This window comes from Papio anubis, chromosome 2 (genome assembly GCF_008728515.1).
Source record: "Papio anubis isolate 15944 chromosome 2, Panubis1.0, whole genome shotgun sequence".
Classification (NCBI taxonomy): Eukaryota; Metazoa; Chordata; class Mammalia; order Primates; family Cercopithecidae; genus Papio; species Papio anubis.
Window position 1 is genome coordinate 13,946,174 of NC_044977.1, and position 5,896 is coordinate 13,952,069.

General features: G+C 39.2%; 1 long non-coding RNA gene across 1 annotated transcript; it reads left to right on the forward strand.

Annotated features, from left to right (window-relative positions):
* The first annotated feature begins 366 nt into the window (after window positions 1-366).
* Window positions 367-1,827, forward strand: LOC103880958. The gene is made up of 2 exons (XR_001899322.2): window positions 367-522; window positions 1,549-1,827. It is a non-coding gene; the product is annotated as an uncharacterized LOC103880958 (long non-coding RNA).
* The last annotated feature ends 4,069 nt before the right edge of the window (window positions 1,828-5,896 follow it).

Sequence of the window (5,896 nt, forward strand, 5' to 3'; positions counted from 1 at the left end):
AATGAATTAACAAGAAAGTGGCAATGTAGCAAATAGTTGTGATAATATAGTAAGTTGAAAGTGGTGGATGGTAGATGTAATGTCTGGATGATATGAAAAAAGAGGCATTATTTTTATAATAAAATATGTCAATACATAATTATTTTTATGCAGTGTATCAAAATAATGATTCTCTCACAAATAATAAAATGTGATTTTTAAACTAAATTTTCATGCTAATTTTAATAATTTGTTTACTAAAGCTCCTTAATGATATTTGGAAAACTGACAATATCATGAGAAGTTCAACTTTATCTTTTGCTTCTACATGTAATTGTAAGACTTTGATTATTAAATGAAAACTATAATCATTTTTGTTCTTTTAGATTTCAACATTAAATTTTGGTTGCACTACTATGATTTTGATGACAATATCAAAAGTCTAAACACACCTCCTAGTTTAAAAGACCTACAAGAAATATTATGTAAAAACTGTATTCCTAATGTTTTAAATGCGAAATATGTTTTTCTATTTTAGTCTGGGTAAGTAGCATTAGATTAAGAACATTGGTTTATTTTTTATAGATGCATAAGTCTCTTTTTTCCCATTCTTAAAATGATTTCTGGTACAGACTTTGGTGCAATACCGTATAATTGTACTATCACATCTCCTTTACTATTTCATACCCATCATATCAAGTAGTTATATAAAATATCCAGATCATATGCTAAAATATTCCATGCTCACAAACGCAAGACTGTGAAATGGACACAAAAGGTTAATCCAAATTGATGCTGCCTCCTGTTTACCTGCAAATTCTTTCTTATGAATGAACCAACAGACTAAAATCTTTGATCTCAATGAAGATAAGGCCATCTTCATTGTTACTAATAAATACTTTTTAATATTCAACTGTTGCTGCCAACCTTCATCAATTTGATTGTAATTTGTGCATACTTTTAAAGCATGCTTTTTTTTTTGCTATAAACAGCCAGAAATTAATACTAATAAAACTTAAAGACTCATATTGCAAACTCTCCCTCCCACCAAAAAAAAGAGTTTATCTCCCTATAAAATTCAACGTAGTATTGGGAGAAGAATTCACCGGAGGAAGGAATATGTGCACATTTCCTAAAGGCATAATAAAATAAAAGCATAATATGTAGGATGTTTGCTGTTTTTATATATTTCACTTACTACTTCAATCAACTTCAATCACTCGGTTAGTTGTAAGATAGGCAGACCCAGGAAGGAATAATTCTATCCTGCCTCAGTATGACCTATTAGTTATGATAAGAACTGCTCTTTAGCATTGATATATTCCAGTGCTCTCATTCCGCAAACCAGAGTAATATATCTAAGAAAGATATGAAAAGGAGAGCTCAGTGAACCACATTTTGAAACTAGTTTTAGATTACTACCTTTGGTATTTCTAAAAAGAAAATCACGTTGCTGTGGTTTTAAACCCTTTGAAATAAATGTATTTTAAAAGTCACCAGGGAAAACCATTGTTACACAACCATGTTTCTTCTTCTTGTTGCTTTTTGTGTTTTGTTTTCTTTCCCTAGCTAAGTTTTACTTTCTTCCCTGAGAGAAAGAATATGGAACAGCTGTATGATCTACGCAATAGTTGATGCAAAACTACATCGAATCTCCATGCTATTTGCCATATCTTTGTCAACTGATATCAGTAAAAGCGCCATGACTTGGTTTCTCAAACATACAAGTGAGATCACTCTCCTCATGGGCAACCTTCAACATGCTGGAAGACCAAGTAAGACTGCAGATAAATGCTTGATGATTTGAAACGAACAAAATATATTCTAAGTATTGGTGTGTTCCCTTCAGTTTATTGCAGAGACCTCAGTGCCGCCTGTATTTTTTTCTAGATGGAGAATGTGTAAAAAGCTTTAAAGTACAAAGTTTTACAGTGATCTCCCCATTATTAAACAAGATCTTACTCTTCTTTCAAAAGCAGTATATAGAAGTCATGAGCGTCTCTATCTCTAAAATTATAAGTAAACTCCTTGGAGAGGTTTAGCATGAATAAATGGGAGGAGAAAGAAAACAGATGTTTCTTTTTTTTTTTTTTTCCAAGAGGGTGGATTGCAGGTGGCGTTAGCATGCCTCTCCCACTTAGCAAGACAAATAGTGTGTGGAGATTCACACTGTGAACTTCGTTCCAAAAATCCATGCAAAAACTTACCTGGAAAACTGAAATAATCCACAGATTCTTAAAAAACAAAACAAACAAAAAACAAAAAACAAAACAAAACAAAAAGCAGGCTGCAGTCTACACCATGAGCCTGGCAAAAAAAAAAAAAAAAAAAAAGCTGTAAGTCCCCAGAGTGTGAGAGAGGGAGAGACTACCTCCAGGACATGTTCCCACTGAAGAACCTGGCAGTTTAGGCCACAGGGGAAGGCCTTACCCCTACCCAACACTGGAACTGATTTAGGGAGTGGCAGGGAGTGGTGGGGAATATAAAAGTAGGAGCAGCAGCACGAAGGTCCTTGCGCTCATTTCCAGTCTCCAGCAGATTGAGGGAAACCATACCACAGGCGAACTCATGGAAATCTACCAGCTAACTCAGGCAGTGGTCACATGTTGAAAGTAGCTCCCAGTTGAAATGTGCAATGTAATCTTCAGTGGAGACAAACTCCCTTGGCCGAAACCAGGGGCTGTACAGGCGTGTGTTCCGGCCACTGCTGTCCCTGCTGGGAAGACATACGGCCTGGGGCAGTTTTGGGTTCTGACCATGGTCTGCCTGGAAATCAGCTGCTGCTAGCGAACAGCACAGATGAGAGGTCTGCCTTCCCAAATGCATGGGGGCTGAGTGGGTCTAACTGCCACCTGCTAATCCCTACTCCCTGTGTGAACTCTTCTGTGCCGCAGAGGCACTACGTTCATCCCTGGAACATTATCCAGTGGCCCAACCCCCACGGGGGCCACTGCTTGCCCCACACATGGAGAGCCAGAGCACAGACTTACTGACCTAGCCCCCAACTGGCTTTACCCTATCCCCTCCTCCAGTAGCTTCACACAAAGGACAGAAACTTTTAGGAGCTCTGTGGCCCCACCTATCACCTATCACCTGAGAAACCAGAGTAGCTCCCCATGGTAACATAAGCCCTGGGCACAACGTGACTCACTTACTCTGCATTCTGTTGGCCAAAGAAAGACACATGGCCAGACCAGATTTAGGAAATGGGGAACCACAGGCTGTGAAACTGCATCGCCAAGGCCATGAACACAGGAACTGGTAAAGAATTGTGGCAACTGCAAGCTACCATAACAGAGGATTAAAGAAATTTTTAAAACAGCACTGTAGATTTCCATTTTTTTCATTATATGTGCCTTTATGGTGCTATGTGGTTTATATAACGAAACCTGAACTGAGTGGGGCATAGTGACTCATGCCTATAATCCCAGCACTTTGGGAAGCTGAGGCAGGTGGAATGCTTTAGCCCAGGAGGTTTTGGTTGCAGTAAGTCATGATGGCGCTACTGCACTCCAGCCTGGTGACAGAGAAAGAGCCTGCATCAAAACAAAATTAAAAAAAAAAAAAAAAAAAAAAGAAAGGCAAACAAACAAAAAACCCTGAAATGACCTGTAGTGTGAGATATAGGAGCACTGGCTTCCTGAGGTTAGATTAGCTAAGAGGATACCTGAAATATGTTACAGGAGAACTAATCAAGGACAGAAAGCAAACATTACTTCCACAAGCAATCCATATGATTGTAGAGTTTCTACTAAAGTCTAAAAATACCAATTTAAAAACCTATTTTTTAAGGTCCCCTTTGTTTTTGAGACTGAAGATCTTGTGCTATAACATCAAGCATCTGGTGCTTGATCTTTACACATATAAAGAAGTTTCCCTTTCTAATGTCCTGAGTGCAATTTCAACAATATGTTCAGTTGCCCTCTTGATAATTCTTTGTCCTATCTTTTCTGCATGCTTTTGCCCTGTTTTACCTTTGAGAGACCATGATATAGCTCTGGGGATGTGGCATTAGTGTTGCCTGTTGCCAGGACATTGATATTAACCTAAGAATAAAAGCCTGCATCCATAACAAGGTTCTTCCTCCTGTGTGTGAGACAGAGCTGTCTGGAATCCCTTGGACCTTTGCTAAAAGTCACACATTTTAAAACTCTATGCCTTCAGATTCACGGAAGTGCTGTAATTGTACACCAACTCTGGTAGGAGCCCCACTGGTGGCTGCAGTCCAGTTATGGGGATACAAGGCAAGGATGATGATTCTGAGCATATGTTACAGCTAGCTGTGGGAAAAAGGCAGGGCTCCTGCTTCCCCTCTTGATCCTTCTGAGATGTAAATAACAAGATTAATTGCAAGTTTCATGGCCTTAAAAACAGGCCAGCAACCTCCATGTTTTCTTTTCCCAATAGAAAGTGTGAGCACACATTGTGTATATAGCTTGATCTAAGTAAAATAACTCAACCAACCCATGTTTACATTTCACTCCTGGTGTTCTAAACAATCAGGATGAGCCTAGTGGCCAGTCCTGGCAGACAGCATGGTGTTTGTCTTTCTTCCATTGGTGCCCTAGTTGTTAGCTTTCCTTCTGATTGGCATTAGTGTCTGCAGCTGTTCCTGCTGTCTGAAGCTAGTGATTCCCTATCATGTGCCTCCCAGCAATGGTAGTGTTTTATTTCATCCATTCACTCGTTCAACAAACATTAGATGAAACCTACTATGCAATAAGATTTTTGTAAAAGCCCTCCAAGATGACAGGAATATTTTATTTTTGTGGCTAACAGCAAATAGATGAAACCCAAATACAATGGTTCTTCTTTCAATTCTCACATGTTTTATTTTGAGACAGCAGAGTGCAGTGGAAGAAGTCCTAGAAGAAACTCTGTGAAGAATTCCTGTGACAAGTATGCTGAAGATTTTGACCCATGGACTGAGAACAAAATGCAACTTCAGTTTTGTCTCCCTCTGGTTGTAACTGTCTTGACCTGTAATGATTAAATGTTTTTTACTTTGACTGGTGCCATCCCAAATGGACTGTCCTTGCTGGCCTTGAGGGATGGTAACATTCAACTGGTTTTTTTCGTCCCCACTTTTGATCTCTGCAGAGGTTCTCTGATAATCCCATAACTTAAGAAAAAAAAGGAGAATGAACCTCTATTCTAAGTAATGGCTGAGTGCTGCATCTTTAGCTGTTGGCATTCCACATTGCAACTTCTTCTTTCTGCTGATGCCCCTTGAGGTAGCCCTGTGACACAGGATCCAAAGTCCTGTGTTGACTCTTTGACTTTACATGGCCCACATCTGACCCACAGCAAATAATGACAGTTTCTGTGCCAACTGTGGATGTTTATGCAATCTCAATGCAGCACTTTTCTGACACTACCATCAAGGTATGGGTGTGGCCTATCAAGTGGTTCTCTTGAAGTCCTCTTCATTAAGCTAATGTTTAGAAGTTAGCATGCCCCAAACTTTCCCCTAAAGTTTGGAGGCACAAATCAAATCAAGAGCTTTCTCCAAAGAAATTTCCTTACCAATCTCTTTTCCTTTCCACTGTCTCTGATATGTTTTTATGCACTTACTCTGGCAGAGGTGCAAGAGCCATGTTTCTGTGTCATTTTCTTTGAATGTCAGCACATGGGGATGGAGGTGTCTGGCACATCCTCTGCTATCTGATACTTTTTTGTGGTACCTCAGTTGAAACTTGAGGCAGGTACAGTCCCATGCTAACTTCCTATTAACACTCACTATATAACTTTGCAGAAACAATGTAATTTTCTGGGTCTGTGTTTCCTCCTTCATAAAACAAGAGGGTTAAAGCTCAATCTCTAGGGTCCTTTGCAGCTCTCAAATTTGGTGGTTTTTGCAGTTGCATTTCTATAGCCAGTGTAACAAAATAGAAAAGACATTGAGATAGTTGTCATG